Source organism: Mauremys reevesii, linkage group 9, assembly GCF_016161935.1.
Source record: "Mauremys reevesii isolate NIE-2019 linkage group 9, ASM1616193v1, whole genome shotgun sequence".
Classification (NCBI taxonomy): Eukaryota; Metazoa; Chordata; order Testudines; family Geoemydidae; genus Mauremys; species Mauremys reevesii.
Genome location: NC_052631.1, coordinates 72527483 through 72553192, shown reverse-complemented (window position 1 = coordinate 72553192; position 25710 = coordinate 72527483). Strand labels below are relative to the sequence as shown.

General features: G+C 42.1%; 1 long non-coding RNA gene across 3 annotated transcripts in view; it reads left to right on the top strand.

The window, feature by feature from the left end:
• The first annotated feature begins 2703 nt into the window (after positions 1-2703).
• LOC120372188 overlaps positions 2704-25710 on the top strand; it is a 30015-nt gene continuing 7008 nt past the window's right edge. The window contains exons 1-3 of one of the 3 annotated variants that reach the window (XR_005584776.1): positions 2704-2796; positions 9567-9637; positions 17921-17981. This is a non-coding gene — a long non-coding RNA (uncharacterized LOC120372188). Of the gene's footprint in view, positions 3054-9566; positions 9638-17920; positions 17982-25710 lie in introns of all 3 variants that reach the window. The other 2 variants (XR_005584774.1, XR_005584775.1) reach the window with 2 other exon arrangements.

Here is a 25710-nt window from a genome sequence, read left to right as displayed (position 1 = left end):
CCTCTGCTGTATATGCAGGCACAGTAAATCAGATTAAAATGGTGTGTTAGATTTACTTCTGGATTTTTTTCTTTTCTTTGTTACTCTCATCTTGAATATCATTAAAACATCCTCTCTTGGTACATTAATGTATTTGTTTCATACATAAGTGTCTAAAAACTGAGATGACTGAGAGACACAATGCATTTGAAATGCAAATGATGTACATTATAAAGGCTTATTATGGTGCATGGTAGACAATGTACTTAAATTTTAGATAATAAATTATGGATTTAGGCCTATGTATCAAAGTTGTTAAGTGCCTAACCTTAAGCACCTCAGTAGGACTGCTTCAATGCTTAAAATTAAGTACAGCTTAGGTACCTTGTATAATGAAGGCTTCAATGGGTTGATGGTCCAGAAGGAGCTATTACAACTTACTGTGTACAAATATAAAGATTAATAAAAATAAATTAATAACCCATATATATTTTTCTGGTTCCTTCACAATAAACAATATATTGGCACAACATATTTAAAACACAGTGGTTGCCATTAATTTGTCATCATTTGCCAACAGCTGGAAGACCATGGCATCTGAGATTTCCAGCGTTTCCACTATGCTTAATAGAAGAGTTAGTTGTAGTAACAGGTGGAAAATAATGACTTTTCATTGATTTTTATATAGCTTTTTTAGGAAGTTATAGTCCAAAATAACAGGTCACATAATTTGTTATCCAAGTGCAAGTCCTAAATGTCCAAGTTTCATTTTTATGTTGGAAAAATTTCCTTTACAGGTTTTGAAGATAACTTCTGGGGAATAGGATTTATATTTTTCCTGCTAAAATACTGAAATGCACTTGTCCACAGTGTCGAAGAAAAACTCAGTTCTCACTTTTTGTTTGGGTGCAGCAAAATCAAATTCTTTATTATTTCTCCAGTAATTACCAACAGATATGGATGTACTCCAATATGCTTCTGGCTTCATCACCTCTCAGCCTGCTGGGGCTTAGGTAGCCTGAGGGAATTATGTTTTTGTTATGTAGCCCCCTGCCCTGAAGGGGCCACCAGAGAGAACATGGGTGGTTCTGGCCTCCTGCAGCTCTGTGCAGGGAGAGAAGGTCCTGGTTGAGAAGAAGGCTCTTCAGTCTATTCTGCAGCTGAGGAGCAGCATGCAACCTCCCTGATAGGATGATAAAGGAGAAACTCTTGGAGGTTTCTTTCTATCCAGCCACCCATGGGTTTTGCTGCAGGAGGGGGTGATTTTGCCCTGCGTTTGATCTTCCAAACCATCACCATAATGCCCTCTTCTCTGCCATATCTGGGTTTAGGTCACAAGTATGGGACTGATTTTCTCCAATTCCTAAGTAACTGGGGAAATAATTCATAGTGAATCATTTATTTTTCATATCACATCTTTTCCTGTTTGTAGATTGCCCATGATCACAATAATTTGGAATTATTCATTAAATAATGCCAGAGAGAGAGTTTTCTCAAACATAATATAGGGAACTGTTGTGAGGAAAGATTCCCCTCCGCTCATAAACTGGCTTCAACAGTCTAATACAGGCATTCAGCATATAGAGAGTCTTTCAAATGATTGTATGGTTCTTTCTAATGAGCAAACTGGATAAGGATCCTAATTTCTAAATGGGAGCAGTTTCCCCTCACTAAGTGTTAAAGCTGACAAGTGTGCTCTGATCAGTTTCTTCTAAATGAAGCACAAAGCAAGGCTATCACTTCTCACAATAGCACTAGGAGAGCATGTCCATCTTCCGAGTGCTTTGTAAATGTATTAGGTAATTAATTCTCAAAGCGCTCTGTGATGTACACAAGTATTGTCACAGCATTTTTGCTAGAAAAACCAAGGATGGGTTTAGAGGACTTGCCCAATGCCACAGGAGGGAGTCAGTAGCAGAGTTGGGATTAGAATTCAAATTAAGCAGTTCTCCACTCAGCCCTGTATTCAGACCACTAGGAAAAAAAATCTGTGATGAACACATGACTCAAACTCATATGACAATGAAATGCAGATAGCTTACAACCCTATCATCTGCTGCCCTGAATATAATAAATTTCTCCAGATGCAAGATACTGAACTGGAATCCTCCTACAAGGAATATACTGCAACCAAAGCACAAATAAGGGTTCAAATTCAGATCATTTATTCAGCATAATTAGAGTTAATTGAATTTTATTCTCAAACTTTAAAATTTCTCAGATACATAGAACACAAGACCAACTTTCTGTATTTGCTGTTAAATGGAGACAATAGTTTATATAGATTTGGGGGAAACTTCTGGAAGAAAGATGTGATATAAACAAAGAGTGGAAAGGGTGGGTCAATGCATTGTTGCAAAGACATCTCACATAAATTTGAGTTTGCATAAAGAAAGGAAAAGTCCTTTGTTAAAATCTCTGCAGTTAGAGTTTATTTGCAACTCTTTTTGAAACTAGGAGTAGTTTGCACAGGCTGCAGGTATCAGCTAAATGGTAACTTATGCACCCCCAATCAAAATGAGCTCCAAACATTTCCTATAATAAAACAAAAATCTTTCACATAATCCCAGAAACCCAACCTCACCCTTTTGTTTCTATGGCTGTTAAACCAGGCTCCATTTATAACTTCCCCAGATAGGTTCATTAGATTAACCTGAGGCTACCTGGCCTGGCTAGCTGATGTGGTAATAAAATGCAGCTGCCTTAGTGCAGCTGCAGGCTAGGAAAGGTTTGTGAAATCTTGCTAAGAATAGGAGGATTCAGAAGTTCTGCTACTAAGGCCCAGATCCACAAAGGTGTTGAGGATCCTAAGCAGTGGTGAGCTGGAGCAGGTTCCCAAGAACCGGTTGCTAAAATTAGACCTCCATGGATAACCGGTTGTTAAAGGGCCAGGAGGTGGGCAAAGAACTCCGGTCCATGGGCCAGACCCTCCTGTTGCTGCCAGGATTCCCAGCTGGGGAGGCTGAGGCTCCCCCGGCCCTTTCCCCGCTTCCTCCTAGCTGCAGCCTGGCCAGCCACCGGCACCAGCTGGGCAGCTCAGCTGAGCTCCGGAGTTGCTTTGAGCTGCCAGCAAGGTAAGGGGGGAGGGGGCTGCAAGCTCTAGGGCTGCTGGGGGGGGGGCAAGTAGGGCAATTTGCTGCAGGCCCTGCAGGGGCCCCCGGCCCCACAAGTATGTCTCTGCCTGCCCTGGCCCCTCCCCCACTCCCCTCCTTAAATCAGAACTTTTTATAGGGAACCGGTTGTTAAAATTTTGGCAGCTCATCACTGATCCTAAGTACTTTTGTGGAGCTGGGTCCAAACCCTTAATGCTAGTTACTCGGCGGGCGGGGGCTGGGGGGGGGCAGGGGCAGGCAAAGAGAGGCCAAAGAAGGAAAAGAGTGAAGAAAGAAGACGCTGGACATCCCGCCATCCGCCTACAGCTCGCCAGAGCAGAGCCAAAAGAAAGCAAGGAAGAGAAGATGCAGGGAGGGGCTGAGGAAGGGGCTGGGGGGCTCCAGGCAGACCAGCCGCAAGCACCGCCCGAAGGAAGCGCGCAGAGTGTGAGGCTTTTGCCCCCCCCCCCCCCCCCCCCCCCCCCCCCAGCCCCTCCCAGGCCAGACCCTCCCCCCCCCCGCCCCCCCCCCCCCTGCCCCCTTCCTGGGGGGCTGGGGGCTGGTGGGGGGGGCAGGGGGGGAGCAGCTGGAGACTGCACTGCTGTTGGAGGTTGACGCCCGCCGGCCCCCGACACTGGTGGGGTGTGGGCTCGCAGCTGGGCCTTGGGGAGGGGAGGAGGAGGCTGCCTTGGCACGGAGCCAGGCTGGGGACCTGGGCGAGCCAGTGACTGGCTGCATTGGACTAGCATGGTGAGAAATAAACACGGTGCCCACCTCAAAAAAAATCTTCTTGTGCTGTCTCTGGTGCCTTGTATGCATCCTGTATGCTTCTACACTGACCTGGGAACTTTCCTTGCTGACACATATGGAGGGGCAGCATGCCTGGTAATTGCTCATTATGCATAGTCATTCTCTCCTTGACTAATGAGATTTCACATAAGAAATCAGAAAGTCCATCTGGAAGCAAAGGCTGGATTGTCATCTCACCTATACTGGTATAAATCAGCAACACCTCTACTAAAATCAATAGAGTTACACTGGTATAAAACTGGTGGTGATAGGCACTATCTAGTTTCCAAACACCAAAACAAGGAATACACCTATTTAGCTCAGCACAGCCTGAGCAAGGCTGTAGTTTGTCATAATAATACCTTGCACAGTTCTAGTACTTCTCATTCTAGCACTTTAACACCACATTTTACAAACATTAATTAATCCACACAACACCTGTGAGGTAGGAAAGAAACCAAGAGATAGTTTCATCCATTAGTGAAAAACAGTCACTGTTGACATCCTAAGTTAATTCCCCATAAGGACAGGATACCGGGTGTTAAACTGAGAGTACCATTGACTTGGCTGTATTCTATGTCCACAAGATGCAAAAGCAATGACCCAGATCAAAAAAAAAAGGGATGCATCACCATTTGCAACACTGTGTCATTGACCAGTGTTATACAAAACAAGAGATGCAGATATTTTCATGGCAGTAGTAATAAATAATAGATCACTCTTACAGAGTAATTGTCATCCATACATTTCAAAATGCTTTACATAGGAATCAGTAGCTGAGACAGGACTAAAACCCAGGTCTCCTAGACCAGTGTCCTGTCCACTAGACCACTGTGCCTTCATATCTTCATTTATCTGTTGTCGTTGTTAAAAGAAGCTTCAAATATTTGCTGCCCAAACTTTAACCCATACAGTTATGGTCCCTGTAATTGAGGAAAACCATTATCACTCTACTGTTGTGAAACATTTACTGATACTGGATAATTATTATGATTGATACATCCCAACTCAACAACCCTCCCTCCACATAAAAGCAAATCTGTCACTGGGACAAGCCAAAAAAACTTCATTGCTCTTCCAATTATGCTGTTTCCCATATTCCTCTATGAGCAGTGAGAAGTGAAGGACAACCAGAGCACAGTGCACCAGCCATGCCTCCTCCCTTTCCACAGCCAACCTCTGACATGCCCCTTACATAGGGGACAGGGAAAGAAGCCAGTGTAGGGCTGCTCCAGGGGAGTCCCCTTTTGAAGGGATTAGTTCCCATGCCTCCTTTATGCCCTAGAGGGAGTGGAGAAAGAGGGCCACGAGCTCTGGGCACAATAGCTCCCAAAGTTTCTCTCATTTGTAGTTGTGAATGTGATCCAAAGCAGAATGCAGGGAGGTAGAAGTAATTAAGATCCATGATGGGAGCAGGGCATAGGGAAAGCAAAGTACACAACAGGGAATGCTCCAGGGGTGACAGAGATAGGACCTTTCTTGCAGGGGTAGATACAGTCAGAAAACGGGAGGAGAAAGACATCATTGTGGGGCCAATCAAGAAAAGAAAGTGAGAGAGAATACCAGGTGAGTGAACAATGTGGGGAAATAGACCCAACACACACTGGGTGGTAATGAGCTGAGAGATGAAATTGTAGAGTGAGCAGGACAGATACTGGAAGCACAAAGGGATGTGAGGACAAGCTGACTGGGGTTGGCAAAAACAGGACTGGGGGTTGAAGGAGATGGAGGGACAGAGAAAGGACCATGAGATATGGTGGAAGACATAAGCCAGAGTATATGTAGGAGGAGGGATGAAAAAGGACTAGGTGTAAGAATGTAAGGCTATGTCTCCACTGCCAAAAAAGGGAGGATGTTTTACAGTGGTATAAATAATGTGCATTAGCTGCCTCACAGTAAAATCCTAGTGTAGACAAGGTACAGACAGTCTGTACTCTAAGGTAGCTAGGCAAGGTAAACACTATGCTGCACTCCCAATTCGACCTAGCCTAGCTACATCACAGACAAAAACTACAGAGCCTTATGTCCAGTAGGACTTTACAATTAAATAGCTAATAAGTGTTCATTCTTTCACTGTAACAACACACCATTTTTGGTAGTGAAGACATAGCCTCAGGGACAGAGGGCAAGTGAGAATGTTTAGAGTATTGGCATGATTCACTGTAGTTGAGAAATTATTTTCTCACTGGCATACAAAGGAAATTTCAGTCAAGAGGCTACAGACAACCTGGGAAGTATGAGCAAGGTCAGCTCAGCCCTTCCTCAATCCGAGGCAAACCCTCTGAGATTCACCTAGGTTCCTGTGTGAAGGTGTTTTGGATGAGACCTAAATATTTAGGCCATGTAAACCCTGAGTAAAGATTAGAGACAGCACAGCACTTCCTTTAGGCATTAGGGATTGCTCTGGACTGATGTTCTTGCCTGAAATATTCCTTTCCCTGCACTGATATGTAGATGGATGAAGAGAGGGGTAATTGCCTGGGTGGCATGGAGGATAAAAGAGGCTGAACACAGGAAAAGATATGTGGGGTGCACAGGAAAGACACAGAGGGAACCACAATAAAGAAGGCCCAAGGAAAAGTTATTGGAGAGATGAAGGTGATGGAGAGGAGAGAAACAGGGAAACAGAGAGAACTACAGAGGGGACAGAGATTGTTAGAGAAAAGAGAAAAGACAAAACAGCAGAGAGAAGACGGGAAGGAATCAGGGGAACTTAGGCAGACAATAGAGAATGGCGAGGAGTAAAATGAAAGGGGATCACAAAATGGAAAGAGGCCCACATTGGAGAAAGCAAGTTCTGTTTTATTTATTTGTACTTCTCTATTTTATGATATCTCCCTGTCAGATATCCCGTCGCTTCACAGGTATTCTGGAAAAGAGATGCGAGGGCAGTATTTGGTTACTGAGGGGAAAGTACCATAGCTCTTGTTTTTTCCTAATGCTACTGATGGACATGAATGTACAGTAATAACCTGAGATAGGATGTGTGTGTAATTATTTGAAATATCAATCCCTGATCTGGGACAGAGGGAAAGATTTATCAAAACAAAGATGAGAAAACTGGTGCAGGCTGGGCAGCAGTTACCAGTAGCCTGGAAGAAAAGAAGCTCCTCCAAGTCCACTCAGGGAGCTGATTTGACTCCCTCAGGGAGCTGATGGGCAGGATCCCCTGGGAAAATAACATGAGGGGGAAAGGAGTCCAGGAGAGCTGGCTGTATTTTAAAGAATCCTTATTGAGGTTGCAGGAAAAAAACATTCTGATGTGTAGGAAGAATAGTAAATATGGCAGGCGATCAGCTTGGCTTAACAGTGAAATCCTTGATGATCTTAAACACAAAAAAGAAGCTTACAAGAAGTGGAAGATTGGACAAATGACCAGGGAGGAGTATAAAAATATTGCTCAGGCAAGCAGGTGGGAAATCAGAAAGGCCAAATCACACTTGGAGTTGCTGCTAGCAAGAGATGTTAAGAGTAACAAGAAGGGTTTCTTCAGGTATGTTAGCAACAAGAAGAAAGTCAAGGAAAGTGTGGTCCCTTACTGAATGAGGGAGGCAACCTAGTGACAGAGGATGTGGAAAAAGCTAATATACTCAATGATTTTTTGCCTCTGTCTTCACAAACAAGGTCAGCTCCCAGACTGCTACACTGGGCAGCACAGTGTGGGGAGAAGGTGACCAGCCTTCTGTGGAGAAAGAAGTGGTTCAGGACTATTTAGAAAAGCTGGACGAGCACAAGTCCATGGGGCCGGATGTGCTGCATCCAAGGGTGCTAAAGGAGTTGGCGGATGCGATTGCAGAGCCATTGGCCATTATCTTTGAAAACTCATGGCGAACGAGGAAGGTCCCGAATGTCTGGAAAAAGGCTAATGTAGTGCCCATCTTTAAAAAAGGGAAGAAGGAGGATCCGGGGAACTACAGACCAGTCAGCCTCACCTCAGTCCCTGGAAAAATCATAGAGCAGGTCCTCAAGGAATCAATTCTGAAGCACTTAGAGGAGAGGAAAGTGATCAGGAACAGTCAGCATGGATTCACCAAGGGCAAGTCATGCCTCACTAACCTAACTACCTTCTATGAGGAGATAACTGGGTCTGTGGATGAGGGGAAAGCAGTGGATGTGTTATTCCTTGACTTTAGCAAAGCTTTTGATACGGACTCCCATAGTATTCTTGCCAGCAAGTTAAAGAAGTATGGGCTGGATGATTGGACTACAAGGTGGACAGAAAGCTGGCTAGATCGTCGGGCTCAATGGGTAGTGATCAACGGCTCCATGTCTAGTTCGCAGCCGGTTTCAAGTGGAGTGCCCCAAGGGTCGGTCCTGGGGCCGGTTTTGTTCAATATCTTCATTAATGATCTGGAGGATAGAGTGGACTGCACTCTCAGCAAGTTTGCAGATGACACTAAACTTGGAGGAGTGGTAGATACGCTGGAGGGTAGGGATAGGATACAGAGGGACCTAGACAAATTAGAGGACTGGGCCAAAAGAAACCTGATGATGTTCAACAAGGACAAGTGCAGAGTCCTGCACTTAGGATGGAATAATCCCATTCACTGTAACAGACTAGGGACCGAATGGCTAGGAAGCAGTTCTGCAGAAAAGGACCTAGCGGTTACAGTGGACGAGAAGCTGGATATGAATCAACAGTGTGCCCTTGTTGCCAAGAAGGCTAACGGCCTTTTGAGCTGTATAAGTAGGGGCATTGCCAGTAGATCGAGGGATGTGATCATTCCCCTCTATTCGATATTGGTGAGGCCTCATCTGGAGTATTGTGTCCAGTTTGGGGCCCCACACTACAAGAAGGATGTGCAAAAATTGGAAAGAGTGCAGCGGAGGGCAACAAAAATGATTAGGGGGCTGGAGCACATGACTTATGAGGAGAGGCTGAGGGACCTGGGATTGTTTAGTCTGCAGAAGAGAAGAATGAGGGGGGATTTGATAGCTGCTTTCAACTTCCTGAAAGGGGGTTCCAAAGAGGATGGATCTAGACTGTTCTCAGTGGTACCTGATGATAGAACAAGGAGTAATGGTCTCAAATTGCAGTGGGGGAGGTTTAGGTTGGATATTAGGAAAAACTTTTTCATTCAGAGAGTGGTGAAGCACTGGAATGGGTTACCTAGGGAGCTGGTGGAATCTCCTTCCTTAGAGGTTTTTAAGGTCAGGCTTGACAAAGCCCTGGCTGGGATGATTTAGTTGGAAATTGGTCCTGCTTTGAGCAGGGGGTTGGACTAGATGACCTCCTGAGGTCCCTTCCAACCCTGATAGTCTATGATTATATGATTCTAAGTCACCAAAATACCGTTTGCTGTTTCAATAGATTCTCCCAAAGGCAAAGCCATGTCTTTGGTGATGGTAGCATCAGAACTTATTTTGGTGTTTTCATTTTGTTCAGACTTTTTTGAAGAAATAAAAAGTGAAATATTTTCAATTTTTATTTCTCCTTTCTTTTTCTGTCTCCCCGTTTTTCCCTCACTGAAAAATGTGTGTGTTTGGGGGTGGGGGGGGGTGAATGGAAAAAAAAGGGGGGGAACCTCACATTTGATTCCGTTTTCCATTTTTGGTCAAAATTGTATTGACCAAAATGAAAAGTAATTAATTTTCTAATCAATCAATAATCAATTTTGTCAAAATTATGTTTTCCAACCAAAATGTTGGCCAGCCCTAGTTGCTTCTCATTATTGTGACCTCTTTCTTTCTTTTCTCTCTCCTTAGTTTATTGTTGTTTTCTTCTCCTTGGGACAATTTTGAGATTCTTGCAGTGGACACTGCATGACTTGTTTCTGGTAGGTGCCCTTCCTTTCTTCTCAGTGGATACTTACTTTTGTTAGTGAGAATCTGCTTGTTTTTTATGCTATGTATACATATGATATGGACATGCTCCCCAGTGAGCAAACTGTTTCAGATGCAATACTATCAAATCAATACAATATACTCAGCATCTATTTGGGGAAACAAAGTACAAAGAGTTTCAGCAAGAACACTTCATGACAGGTTATTTGGCAGATTAGCTGCCCTCCCTCCTTTCTCAAATAAAGAAAATTTAGTTTAAAAATGCAGCATGTTTAAAAAAGAATCCCCCAAACTCCTTCTGATAAACTTATTGCAGTAAAGGACTTCAATGCAAGTCCCTGCAATTAGCATACATGCACTATTTATATCTGAACCTTAGAATACACCTTTTTATTAAAGCATCTCTGTGTAGACAGCTTTTCTGTAAAGAAAAGGAAAGCAAGAAGTTACTGCACTGGCAGAAGAGTTCTTTCCTGAATTATTATTATTTTTTGTCCTGTAATGTCACCTGTTAATGGCACTCAAGATACTTGAATGTCAAGAATGATAGTACTGTATACTGAGCACGGTGCTTATAGTTACATGGGAAATCACAATTAACTCAGAAATCACCCATACTGATTTTTAAAGACCTTTGGTCTGCTGGATCAATGGCCCTGTGCTTTATCTCACTTAAATGTTAAGACAACATGTTTCAATTCTGTTAACAATCTGAACCTATCAACCTATTGTGCATTTCATTCTGTGAACGGTACAAGCGTAATGCTTAACCCTTTCACTGGTAAAGTAATTCATTGGTATTAATGCTGTATTTTACAGAACAAAGAGCAGTTTGATAGAAATATGGCTGCAGATCTTGAATTCTCATGTTGATTAGTTAGGCCAAGCATAAAGTCACAGTTGCTCTCTTACCGATACAGATGGCCAACTTCTTCATTTGGTAAATTTAGCATTTCCCTTTCCCCCTCCCCCTCTAAGTTTTAAAAACAGACACTTACTTTTAGGAATTAGTTAATTATTCAGAATTAGTCAAACAAATGTCAGCCTTTCTGACTTAGGAGGAGTCTAACTAGCAAAACATTAGGGAATTTTAATGATATTTTAAAACTCTTTTCTTTCTTTGGTTCCGTGTTAAGCTTTGCCTATGACTACACTGCCAGAAGGAAAAGACTGCTGAAATATTACAGGCTGCAATTAGATTTACATTTGTCTCTTGTCACATGAATACCAAGCAATTGGATGTAGCACAGGTGTGTGCTGCCCCTGTCCTAATGTGGAGAGTAGACTATGCCCTGCTTATTTGTCTGCCTGTTTACTAAGGTTCTGGCCAGGAGGCTGTGCAGTTCTGGCCATGAAGAGTACAGTCATGTACTCATGTGCATCAGGTTTAACTGTAAGTGCCAGGGTGGTAACTTGACGTTTTGGAAGCATGGTTTCCCTCTGTAGCGGGATGTTGTTTTTATGCTCTATTTATCAATAGTTCATGTTTTTAGCAAGCACATTTGACCACAATCAGGCACAGGAGTAACTTCATGTAACTGACAAGAGCCAGTGAGTTAAGTGAGATTCCTCATGTGCATAAACATTTGCAGGATCGGAATCTCAGAGTCAGAGTCTTCTCCTTCTGTCTAAAAGGCCTTACTACCTCTTTAAATATTTTTGAAGTTTTTACCATAACTGAGATATACATATTTTGTCTTTGGATAAAAAGGCTACAGTACACACGAACTTATGCAAAATTTTTGCATCAGGAGTTCAACTTCATTGAGATTCTACTTTGGAAAATACTTTCAGTTTCTTTTGAAACAAAAGTACTGACCCAACAATAAGCTGTTACATTACATTCATTTCTGAAATCCCATGCAGGGAGATAATATTTTCTTAAGTACTGAGATTGAGTTGTAGTATAATCAAATGCAGCATAAATATCTACAGGTTCATTTCTTTTTATTTTACTAGTATTTTTAAATGATCTAAAATAAAACCCAGATGAAAAGACATTATACAATGAAAAGTAGTGTCATAGGATCCAGGTAACTAATGCCTCATGGAAAACTGAAAATACTTCAGTTCAAAACAATTCTGACTGTAGAGCGTGAAATATTTTCAGTTTCCCCCCCCCATGCCCTTTCTTCTAGTATTAGGGATATTTGCATTAAAATCTGGACTTGGGTTTAAAAGCTCTTAGACATCTATTGCTGGCATAACAATCCTCTCGCCAATAATCAGTTATACACTGCTATGAAAAAATCAGGATTACTTTTCCAAGGGAAAAACATAATATTTTTTTGTCTCAGAGCTTGTCTACAGTGGGGTAGCATGCTCTATCAGAGTGTAATTTCTAAAGCACACCAATGTGTTGCACCTTAATTGGTCCATATAAACCCTGCTGGTGCACTTTAACATAGTGCTGTTTGAACCAATACTATGTTAAACCCTGCCCTAGTGCGCTTTATCAAACGGGCCACTGCTTGTGTAGGGAAAGCCCCTGGCGGGCCGGGCCGGTGTGTTTACAATCCGCGGCCAGTGAGAGCCGCGATCGGCCGGACCTGCAGACAAGGCAGGTAAACACACCAGCCTGGCCTGCCAGGGGCTTTTCCTACACAAGCGGTGACCTCTGTTAGAGAAACCCTGCACTAGGAGATGTTTAGGGTGTATCAGCAAGGTACATTTTTCCCATACCACTAAGTTCATTCACAAAATTCTGTGGGCCTTGTAAACCTTCACATTCCTTGGCAGTACCCTGAACAAAAAGAATATGTGATGCTATATGAGTGATACACTGATAACTCTGCCCCTCAAACTCAAAGCACAAGACTGTGCCCTGGCTGTTGCATAGATGTACAAAGGACAGAAGTCTTCTTACCTTTGCTTTCCTCACCAAGAAGTCATAGTACATGAGCTACCTTCTTGCTTCCCCAGGAAACTACAGCACTAGAGAGGGTACAGACATGGACAGGGAGTAGGCAGGACAATGTCCTTATTCCTAATTAACATTTCTGGAAGAATATTTTGCATCACCTCAAGGGATGTAGCTGCAACTCCTCTGTATGTCTGAAAGCTCTTGACGGGACTGTCCCTCCCTGAATTATTCAATTGCAACACATTTCATTGAAGTGAATGGCAGGCCCAAATCTGAGTATGTGTGGCTCTAACTAACTGGCTGGAGGTGCAAATCACATAGTTAGAGACACAGTAACAAGTTTTTACTCATAATTGACTTTGTGGGCACAGGGTCATCCCTTTTGAAAAGATACCCCAGTGTGCATTCTGAGAAGACACAAACATTTCTAACAGGCTCAATTATGAGTTCACAGCTATACACATTATTTTAGTGTGAATTAAATTATTTGTGAGCCATTAGGCATACCAGCTCTGTACTCTGTATTTGTCAACAATGCCTTCCAGTCAATTCATCAGACTGGAACTGCATATCCATCATTTTCATGACCACCTTTTTGACAGAAGATAAGTAATTTTACCTGCTTTTATTCCAAAGGCAATTGAATGGGGGCTTTTTTTAACCTCTATACACATTTGACTCTAGTGATAAGCATTGCAAGACAAATGTGTTGCAACGGCAGAACCATAATCAGCACTTTCTTAGACTCTGCATCCTTTTTTTTTTTTTTTGCCTTTTTCAAGAAAGTGATTAATGAAGTGTTGGGAATAATAAAGAAGCAAACATCTTGGAGATATTATTATGCATCACATATCACTTGAAACAGCAACTCTGCCTCTGTAAAACATTTTATTTGTGGTATTGTGCAAATCGATTGCAATTTGCTACTGGCTTCTTTCAAATACATTTCTTCAGTACCGTGTTGTTAAATAATAAATCGTGCTAACTATTACTTCAAAATTGAGTGTTCCAATTTAGTTATGAACAAAGAAAGTAGAGAAGTCCAGGATAGAAAATCTGCTAGTATTTCCTTGTAGCTAGCAGAAGAATACCTTCTCCTCACATGTAACCATATCCAAATTAACTACATTAGCTGGTCTGATTTGGTTACTGCAGTTAGCCTAACCACACTGAAGGAGTTAAACTTAGCAAACCAGATTTGTTCTCTTGTCCTTCAATCTTAGCTTGAAATTCAAAACTGTATGACAAAAAGTTACTGTGAAATTCCAATGAATACAGATAGAGGGTAGATGTATTGTTGTAGAAATACAACAAACACATAGAAGAACAATTTGAGAACATTGAAATTTTGCAGGGTAGATTTTATACAACTTTGAAGCTAGAGCTGGCCATATGACTTGTACACACAGATCAAACCCACCTGGACACGACAAAATTAAATGATCCAAACTAAAAACATAAGTAACAAATACCATTTGCTACATTCAGTCCTTCCTTCGCATCTGAAAAATTGACTTTGATGTCATAAGGTTTTCACCATTGACTTCTATGTGGCTTGGATTTCACCCCCAATGCAGAGCCTGCCTGTCCTTCCAATTCTGCAAAGCATATAAGTACATACTTTAATTAATCTCTTTTCAGAAAAGCACTTAAGCATGTGCTTAACTTCAGGTGTGTACTTAAGACCCATTTAAGTGAAATAGACTTAAGCATGTGTTTAAAGTTCAGCTTATCGGTAAGTGATTTGCTGATGGAGATAGTTTTCTGAATTCACCTGGCTGGAGAATTTTACAGACCCTCCCTATTTCACACCAACCTGTTGACCAGGCACCTATAAAGCCAGAGTAGTGCTGGTAAAAAAAATGGGAATTTTCTCAACAGAAATTCTAACAAAATGAAGATTTTTTTTCCATTAAACTTTTCACTTAACCAATTGGATTTTTCAACAAGACACTTGAAAACAAAAATATTTCAAATTGATTCAAAATTAAATATATTATTTGTAATAGGAACTGAATGTTTTTTTTCCTTTCATCTGAACTCAAAATGAAACATTTTTGTTTTAATTTTGCACCATTGCATCACAATATAAGAAAACAATTGGGGGAAATATTTAATTGGAAAATTTGAACAATACAAAATTTTCAGATTGTTCGAAATGACATGTTTCATAGAAAAAATAAAAGGGCACAAATTTTTTTGACTATCCATCTCTCAATACTTAAATTGTGGAGGAAACCCTAGATATATCTGAAATAATCAGCCCATTGGTTTAATGTCTATGATGATGGAAGGACTTAGTAGATTAGATTTAATTTAGGATATTGGGTGTCTGTACATAATTCTAGGGCAAAATCATCTTAAAAGGTTTAATCCCTGTTTTTGTTTTGTGCTTTGCCAAAGGGTTGGCAACTGATTTGTATTTATGTCCAATAAATTTCTCCAATGCTAATTATTTTTGAGGTTCATCCAAAATACAATAGGAATCTCAACATGTCCTATAGAAAACCAGGAATGTCAATGCAGTTTATATTGAATTAAGGATATACAACATTTAGAGCAGGGGTCTCAAACTCAAATGACTGCGAGGGCCACATGAGGACTAGTATATTGGCCCAAGGGCCACATTTACTGACATCTCCCCCATGCCGCTCTCGTTCCCTCCCCCACTTCACCCCTTCCAGGGGGCCCTGCCCTGCCTCTTCCCCCCCCTTCCCTGCCCCTTCCCCTCTTCTCTGAAATCCCCACCCCAACTCCACCCTTCCCTGCCCCTGGGGGTGCAGGAGGGGTGTGGGGTGTGGTGGGGGCTCAGGGCCAGGAGTTGGGGTGAGGGGTGCAGCAGGGTGTCAGGGTGTAGGGTGCGGCAGGGGGCTCAGGGCAGAGGGTTGGGGTGCAGGAGGAGTGCAAGATGCAGTGTGGGGTTCAGGGCAGGAGGTCAGGGTGCAGGGTGTGGCAGGGGGGTCGGGGTGCAGGAGGGATGCGGCAAGGGGCTCAGGGCAGGGGGTTGAAGGGGCGGACTCCAGCCCTACACACACCTGGGGCAGGGCAGGCAGGCAGGGAACGGGGATCCATAGACAATGGGAGCTGCTGCACCCCTTTTTCCCCAGGTTCAGTCCGCTGTTCATACCCCTGATTTAGAGTGACCCTTGCAAGACATCAGGGAAAGAAATACAGCTGTCTGGATTGAAAAGATAGGAAGACAATGGGAGGGTTAAATAAAGGCATGCAGCAATATGCTGTTTAATAACCTATTCCTCACAAAAATAAAATGAGAAAAAAGTTTGGCTAAATTATAAATTTTAATGAATTTGTCCCAAGTCTAAATTTGCCACTTTGACTTAGTTGTACTGGTGCTGGTGTTATATTAGCATATTCATAATGAAAGTTTTCTGCTTGTGGAAACTGCTTGTATTTTTTGCTTCTTTGTTTTTTTTCTCTAAAAGTGATTAAAACATATTTCTTTAAAAAAAACAAAAACAAAGAACAAAACAAAACAAAACAAATTGCACCAATAGCATTTTTCTTCTAACCTCTAGCTGCTACCAGTGATAAAATGGAATTTGCTAATTACTTGAAAGGTTATTGAAAGTAGGGGAGGGGGCACCATTTCAACTAAAACAAGAACCCTCACCCCCTGAATCTTCATTCTGAACTTGAGCCAAACCATCTGTGGGGGAAATAAAATCAGTTAATTTTTGGAATGTAATTTTTCCATTACTTTGTATTTCTGGATTTCTTTTGAGACAGAAAACATAAATACCCCCCAAAAAATCCTACTCTTGATACTTCCAGTCTAGTGAAAGCAAGAAACATTGGAAATCACAAGAAAAGCCTCTGCGACCCTACGGGATATAGAAAGTTCAGATAAATTTCCAAATTTTAAGTTGGTCATCTGCACCCAGCCAAACCTCCAGTTCATTTTTGTTTTATTGCTTGGTTTTAGACTATATTAACACTAAGCCTTTTATACTATTTCACCTTAATAACAAATAATTGTTTTGCAGCTAAATAACTAGATTCGTCCTTGAAACATCTTTTCTCTCTAAACATTAATATTTTGTGAGGTTTTATTTTATTTTTGCCTAATATGTCTTTTTCTGTATTGTACTTTTAAATGCCAGGAATTTCTTAATTGCAAGCTTTTATACAAATGCCAACTCTAAGATGATCAATAATATGTTTACACATAGCTGTCTCTGTAGTATTGTGGACTTTTCTGGCTGGATTTGTAATTATTTTCATTTATTTCTTATATATACATTTATTAGATACCTGCTTTTTGTGTTCTTCTAATTACTTCAAAAACTTAACAAATGGAATGGAATCTAATTTCACTTAGATCATTGTAGAGGAAATACTTCTGTTTGCAGAAGGGCCAGGTTTCATTTCAGCATTCCCCTACCTGTTCAGTCCCTGCTCCCAAATTTCATACTATAGCTTTATGGTGAACAACATGCCTGTAGTAATATAGTTATTATTCATTATTTATATTGTAGAAGACTTTAGCAGTGCCAGCCATGAGCCAGGACCCCATTCTGTACTAATGCAGATCAAAATGGTGATCCCTGTCCCAAAGAATTCACAATTTAAGTATAACCTGCACCACCCACACTAAGGTAAAAATATAGAATTATAGTTTTCAGTTTCACGACAGTCGCAATCATTTCTGAGCAAATCAATAACTCGAGAGCACCTTCAGTCTGCACACTGCTGAATGGTTAATTGAAAAAGAATGGTGCATGCTTGAAGGAAGGTGCAACATTATCTTACCCTATGATTGTAGTGTGGCTAAGCCTACTCTCTCAACAACCTATAGTTCCTCACTGGTATTGGCCTCCTGATATATGCCAGGAAGTTGCTAGTACAGTAGAATGCACAAGACAATGCATACATCCAAGACATGCGCGATATGATGTAACCCCAATCCTGAGGTGACTGAAGTCATGACAAAGTTTTCTTGCCACCATTAAGCCCTTAACATTGTCACTCAAACAAACAAGGGTTCAGTTATGGAAAACAAGATTGAGAATGACCCTGTAGCCTGTGCACTCCAGCTTCCACCCGTAGAACACCTACCACCCAGTATAGCTCAGTATAGATTATATGGCATTGTCTTAATTAACTCCACACTGGAGTTGACTAGTCTAGAGACCCAAGCAGGCTTTCTAAGTAATGTTTCATTCTGATTATGTCCATCAATTCCCAGACTTCTAGACCTTGGTCTTGACCCAAGAAATCAGGCAATCTGCTGTGCACTGAGCAAATGTGCATTGCTGCACTGCTGTGGAAAGAAACTTTCCATGAAATTTCTCCCAGTATCTATCCTCTGAGATTCCCAATTAATTTAATACAATATTCCTCATGGCCACGACCTTGCCCAGGGTCTAACAGAGCAATGTGTCTCTCCCATCAGGAAAGAGACTAACCAGAGAGCCCAGGACTCCTTCAGAACTCACAAACTCAGAAGCAACCAGGTAAACCTCTAGGTCATCGTCTGTCTCCTGGTTAGATTATCATGGCTGACTCACAAGAAGTCTCCGCAGCAGTTTTTCCTGGAACTCTTGCATGTGTTGTTGTTTGGGCCACAATCTAGAGTTGCAGCCATATCTATTAGATCTGGCGCTCCATGAATTACAGCAAGGTTTGTTGGCATCATAATAGGAATTACTGAAGTTGTTTTTGCCTTTCTGCATAGGGATTTTTTTTCCCACTCTCAACACCAAATGAGAGTAGATAACATTCCCCTCCTGCTCCAAATAAAGCTTATATGTGTTGTATGAAGTCAGATTTATTGTTTGACCTTATGGGTAACACATGTAATAAGAAGAGAACACAAACATGAGATTAAGCTTTCTCATCAAGTCTGACTGTGTCTAAGGCAGTGGTGGCAACCTGCAGCCCATTGGTCCAAGCGGTCCATCAGGATAATCTGCTGGCAGGCCACGAGACAGTTTGTTTACATTGACCGTCTGCAGGCACAGCCACCTGCAACTCCCAGTGGCCGCAGTTTGCCGTTCCCGGCCAATGGGAGCTGTGGGAAGTGGTGGCCAGCACATTCCTGACGTAGGCCACAGGTTGACCACCACTGTTCTAGGGTTTCCTGCAGGACCTCTCTGTCTCTGTGCTAAATTCCCTCTGACCACCTCTTGTATATGCTGACAGAGTTGCACCTGAAATGAGTCAACAGAGCTCAACAGCTGATTGCAGGGTTCTAACGCCTGTTAACAGGGTGGGTCAGCAAAAGAGCCCTGCTTCCTATTCACATTGATACATCTTGCCACCCTGTTACACAAGCTGTTTCCAATGTGATTATTAATAAAATCTCAAAATATATATTTTGCCTAGTAAGTGGGATATAAAGTTAAAGATGGTCTAATAACATTTAATGGTGTGTCTATATTAGCATCCAAGCTACTAAAGCTTTAGCATAATTACCCAACCCCTGTTTATTATTTAAATGGTAGAGAAGCACCATAATAGCCAAATGAACAAGCTCTTCTGGACTGAGTGGTTTATCATCTTCTATATTAGTCCAGCTCCAATTAGTTGAAGAACTCCACAGCCAGCTTTCATACGATGCTGTGCTTGCTTCACATAATAAAGCGTGTCTTTTTTCAGGCTCAATATGGAAGATGAGTCACACTTTTTAATATATAAAATAAACAAACCCTGAAGGAATCTATTTCCAGGCACTTCAAAGAACAAGCTTGAAGGATGAAATACCATATGCAAATGTGTTAGCATTATGGTACCAATATCGTGTGCTTTCTATAAGATCCTCAAACCTCCTCTTCAGGACCCATTCTGGAAAAGGCCGTGCACCCTCTGAAAGATGCTGAGGCCAAAAAGAATGGCTGATGATGGGAATACCATCACAGTGGAGACACAGCCAGCTCCATTGAAACACTCTGCAGCCTAGATTTTTTGCCAAAGGATACTTGTATCTAGTGATGGGGAAAAAAAATCTGTGAGAAATTTGGCAGGTATTCCCCCCCACTCCATTTTTCATTTACTATACCCATGTGTCTACTCCCAGAATTTCTCCTGTTCTTTACACACTGAGACACATATTGTTTGATACTAAAAATATTTAGATTTCCTGTGCCATAATGAGGCCTATAATTCTTTATTTTCCAAGCTTCCTCTTCAGTCTTTAACTATAGAACAAAAACTTGAAGACATTTAATATTTGGAAGTCGCCAAGAAATCTTCTCTCTCTGATGTTTTTATTATAAGCTAGAATACTAGATGGTATTTAAATGATATTCCTTGCTATTGGAATATGTTTGTGGTTGTTTGGTTGTTTGTTTATTTTAATCAGTGACACCATGGCTGAATTTTAATTGGCATAATACAGTGATATATATTTGTTGTTGCTGTTTTGGCATTAGTATGTTTATGGTCTTACTATGTAAGACTAAGTTTTAGTTTGCATTCTTCAGAGCTCACAAACTTTTCTCTGAAACCTTGAGGGCTAGCAACTTTCTTTTATCTTTGAAAGCTGAACTTTTCTCACAGTTGTGACTCCAGGAGCCAGAGCCTTAATACAAACAGCAGATATTGCGAGGCTCACAATAAAATTGCATCATGGACAACACATACTATTCTAGTACAGGTTCTCTTTATTATTGCTTGTATTTCTCTTTGCATTAGAGTAGCTTGTAAAAGCCCCAGTGAGATCAAGACCTCATTGTGCTAAGCTCTGTACATATACGTAGTAAGAAACAGTTCATGCTCTCAAGAGTTTACAATCTAAATATCTAAGTCAGACAAAAGGTGTATTATTACAGAGACCACAGGAAGATTAAGGCCCAGACTCTCAAAAGTATTTAGACATCTAATGCCCATTGAAATTCCAGTGGATTACCCTGACAGGCCATGTGTGGCCCACGGGTTGCTCACCACTGGTCTACTACCTTCACCACAAAATCAGCCTTCCTCTCTCTCCTTTGTCATAATTAAAAGTAAGTTTATTAATGAATAACCAAACCGCAATCAATGTTATTTCACATCATAACATATCCAGTGAGGTCTCAATATACATATGGGTCATTTTGGATATATCAGCAATTACTTGTCCATTTCAAAGAGGTGGGTGAATACACAGCCTTTCTGTATCAACCCCCTTCAGAAAGTTACCTTACACACGATTAATAATAGAGTTGGGCAGATCAAGGTCATTCCGATTCAAAGAGGATTTTGATATTTTGAATTTAGGTTTTATTCTGATTTGGAATAAACACTGAGCATTTCAAAACTTTTGGCTCCAGGGCAGTCCACCTGGCAAGCTGCTGCAGAGCCACTGACCCTGGAGGCTGCTGAGGAACTGCAAGCCTGGGAGCTGGAGCACCCAGGCCTTCTAGGTCAGTGGTTCTCAAACTTTCCAGACTACTGTACCCCTTTCAAGGGTCTAAGGCCTGAGCCCCACTGCTTGCCACCTCCTAACACCAGCCCTGCATTTGGAACCCTCTCCAAAACCCATCTAGATGTGACTCCCCCCGCTCCAGGGCTCACAACCCTCAGGTTGAGAAGCACTGATCTAGATGAGTTGATGTACCCCATTCAGGGGTGGATTAACGCAGGGGCTTTAGGGTATGCAGCCCAGGGCCCCAGGCTAAGGAGAGCCCCGGTGCAGCAGGGCTGAGGCAGGCTGCCTGTCTGCATGCCTTGGCTTCATGCAGCTACCAGAAGCGGCTGGCTGCTGGCACGTCTCTGCGGTCCTGGCAGGGTTGGGGGAAGCGGCTCTGCATGCTGCCTCTGGCCCCAGCACTATCCCCGCAGCTCCCATTAACTGTCCAATGGGAGCTGTGGAGGCAGTGCTTGTGGGCGTGGGCAGCGCATGAAGACACGCTGTCCCCATTTCCACAGGGGCACACAGAAATGTGCCAGCAGCCAGATGCTTCTGGGAGCAGTGTGGTGCCAAGGCATGCAGGGCAGGCAGCCTGCCTGAGCCCTGCTGCCCTAACGGCCGAGAACCACCTGTGGTAAGCGCCTCCCGGCCGGAGTCTACACTTTGCACCCCCTCCTGCACCCAAACCACCTTCCCCAGGTCAGAATCCCCTCCTGCACCCAAACTCCCTCCCTCACCCCACACTCCCTCCAGCACCCCAACCCCCTTCCCCAGGTCAGAATCCCTTCCTGCACCAAACTCCCTCCCTCACCCCACACTCCCTCCAGCACCCCAACCCCCTTCCCCAGGTCAGAATCCCTTCCTGCACCAAACTCCCTTCCAGAGCCTGCACCCCTCACCCTCTCCTGCACCCCAACACTCTGCCCCAGCCTGGAGCCCCTCCTGCACCCAAACTCCCTCCCAGAAAGAAACGAATATAACATCTGTTCTAAGGGAAGAAGTCGGCTATTTTGACTTAACTTAACTACATTCTACGTTTTAAGACTGAAATGTCACCACAGAATGGCTTTATGTTAATTACAAGGAAAATGTAGTATAGCGGTAATAGTCTCGATTCTATAATTGTGATCATTTTGTTTTAAATTAGGGAAAAGACTTGTATACAGGGGCCCCACAAAATCTTATGACCCTGGGCCCAGAGGAAAGTTAATCCAGACCTGTGCCCATGGAAAACCTTTCCGTACCCCCAGGGGCATGTATACCCCTGGTTGACAAACACTGTTCTAGGCTTTCACTTCCTTTCGGCCTTAAGCCCAGCCTACCAAGGAACCAGGTGGGCAACCTGGCAGGAAACCAGGCAAGAAACTGACAGAAACCAGTTGGGGGATGGGAGGGGCAAGTTTCAAAACCGTGTCTGCCTGGTTTCCACCAGAATTTTGTTGAAACTGAACTATCTCCATGGAAAGTTTCCATTTAAAAAAATAGGCACATTCTGACACAAAACTGTTCTGTCAGATTTTTTCCGAGCAGCTGTGGCTTTTAAAGCAACTCTTAAAAGGAATAAGCTGTTGTGGGTGTCGCTTAACCAAACATCCCTGCCTGGTGGAGCAATTTGCAAGGGTTAATAGACCTGATTCCTCTAGGCATTCTATTTATATAAGGAATAGTGTAATTAATATTAGCTGGCCATTCACTGATCATGTTATTTTTGAGCCCCAACCAACTGGAAACATTTTGCTGCTTTCTTTCTCTCTCTCTCTCTCTCTCGCTCCTTTTTTTTTTTTTTTTTTGGATGGGGTTTGGGTTTGCAGTGTTTGAAGATGTGTCTTTATAGTAGAAATGCACTTTTTCTTAGTGTGGGCTTCGGTATTAAGTTTTAACTCATTCTTTGCAGAAACGTTACTGAGCAGGTCATTAAAAAGAAGCTCAGTGAATATAGATTCATCTTCATAGTCATTGCTCTGTGATGTGTTGAGCTCCAGACATATAGTAGGGTCAGACTTTAAAAAGTCCCTGGTGATGAATGTCTACATTCATTATTTCCTGAAAGAGAGTCAGTTAGTGATTTCATTGACCCTATTCTCAGCACAGTGGCTTATGCCCCACTCTTTCAAGGATTTTGAAATAATGAGTTGCAGGAAAGGGGTGCTATTAGCTCAAAGGAGCATAATATAGAAAGTGTTCTTTGCTGAACACTAAGTAGGTCATTTGATTTTAATCTTGTAGGTCTTGCCTTCCAGGTTCAAAGTACAATACTATTTTCAGAGACTGTGAGGTAAGACACTTGAGTTGCTTTGTTTCATACCCTCATCGTGTAACTATTGTAAAATGTGATACATTCTCTGAATGGTTTTTTTGTTTGCTATCATTGTGTAAAAGATCTGATATGTGCTTGTTGTTGCTGCAAGCTTTTGGGAAGCTAGCTGATGAACTCAATTCTGGCTCACGGAGGACAAATCTGAATCTGTCTCCCACTCATGAGTTTATAGAATACAAAACTTAGTTTGCTGGCTTGGCCATCAAGACAATATTGCATCAATACAACTAAAGCTCCAAAAGTGAATGTTGCTTGCCACCAACAATTTTACTGAGAGTCAGTTACAATGTGTTTTTGCAGGTGATGGCAAGAAGTAATATTGCAGCTTTCAGAAACTGAACATTCTTTATGCAGAGGGGGCTATATGTGAACTGGTTCTTTACTGGACTGTCTGTTGAGCAAGTGGCTATCCTCCTTGTATTCTGAGGAGCCTCATTGTCTTCAGTAGCACTGAAGGGGAAACTCCCCTGCTGGATGCACTGATTTTCCAAAGCAATCAGTATCTACAACCAAGCCCAGATTTTCAGAAGGACTCAGCTCCCATTTATATACCTAAATTAAGTGAACAGATTTTCAAAAGGCCTCAGAACCCAGCAGCTTTCTTGGGGAACAATGGGTAAAATTGCCAAAATCACCTAAGCGAATCAGAAACCAAAATCTCATTGAGAGTCAATACGAGTTAGGCTCCTAAATCACTTAATTGCTTTAATACAGTGTTACGTAATGAGAACTATGGGTACCGAGTGCTTTTGAAAACACAGCCACATATTTAGGTGGCTTAATGGGAGCTATTGGGTAAGAAGCCCCTTTGACAATATGGCCCTGAGTGTAATAACCCCGTGCTCCATTGACTCCTCCGATACCCTCCACCAGATGTAAGCAGAGTAACACAGAGGACACTGCTTCATTCTGTATTCTAGTCTATATAGGTTCTTACACCACACTTATGACCATAGTATCTGAGCATCTTCCAGTAGCACATTAAGTGATGTGGCTACACATTTGTCCTGTAGTGTGTGTTCTTCCAGCCTCAGCCCAGCGAGAGAAATATATGTAGTGGGGGTTGTATGGTTTTAGGGGTTTTCTGTGGGCTTACGTTAACATATATGTCCTAATACTTCTATGAAATGCTGAGCTTTTCCCAGTACTTCAATATAAAGAGTCACTAACAAGCACTAGATAGGAATGTGCACATTGAGAGGCTTCCAAGGTTTATTTTCCCCCATTCATTCTAGGTACAAACTGATCAGAGAGCAGAGAGATCATGTGCATAATAGAAAATGGGGCAGGCAGTGTCTGGTATTAGGACTCATTATGAAAGTGCCTTGATTGTAGATGGGGATTATATTCATAATGCCATAGTAAAGTAAATAGGGACCTTAAGATTTTGATCCTTACAAGTTTAGCTTTCCCTTCTTTCCTCACAGGCGTTTTGTCAGGAATGTTGAGCAATTCAAAGGAAGTGGGTTAGGAAATGGAGATCAGATTAAAATGGATAACACACATGTGAGAGAATATAAATATGGCTGCTGTGTGTATTTTCATCACATTAGCATTTCTTTCTTCTGAGAAATGCCGATTCGTTTTGTCTCCTGGGGTCTGGGTTTGTGACCATTATGTTGTGTTCTAGGCATGGACCAGGATTTGCCCAAAGGGGATTTATAGCTTCTGGATGTCCTTTCCTCAAGAACACAAGTATATTGGCATGGTGGAAGGCATAAAGTCTGGAACTAATTATTAAGAACATAACATAAGAACATAAGAAAGGCCATACCGGGTCAGACCAAAGGTCCATCTAGCCCAGTATCTGTCTACCGACAGTGGCCAATGCCAGGTGCCCCTGAGGGAGTGAACCTAACAGGCAATGATCAAGTGATCTCTCTCCTGCCATCCATCTCCATCCTCTGATGAACAGAGGCTAGGGACACCATTCTTACCCATCCTGGCTAATAGCCATTTATGGACTTAGCCACCATGAATTTATCCAGTCCCTTTTAAACATTGTTATAGTCCTAGCCTTCACAACCTCCTCAGGTAAGGAGTTCCACAAGTTGACTGTGCGTGCGTGAAGAAGAACTTCCTTTTATTTGTTTTAAACCTGCTGCCTATTAATTTCATTTGGTGACCCCTAGTTCTTGTATTATGGGAATAAGTAAATAACTTTTCCTTATCCACTTTCTCAACATCACTCATGATTTTATATACCTCTATCATGTCCCCCCTTAGTCTTCTCTTTTCCAAACTGAAGAGTCCTAGCCTCTTTAATCTTTCCTCATATGGGACCCTCTCTAAACCCCTAATCATTTTAGTTGCTCTTTTCTGAACCTTTTCTAGTGCTAGAATATCTTTTTTTGAGGTGAGGAGACCACATCTGTACACAGTATTCGAGATGTGGGCGTACCATGGATTTATATAAGGGCAATAATATATTCTCAGTCTTATTCTCTATTCCCTTTTTAATGATTCCTAACATCCTGTTTGCTTTTTTGACCGCCTCTGCACACTGCGTGGACATCTTCAGAGAACTATCCACGAT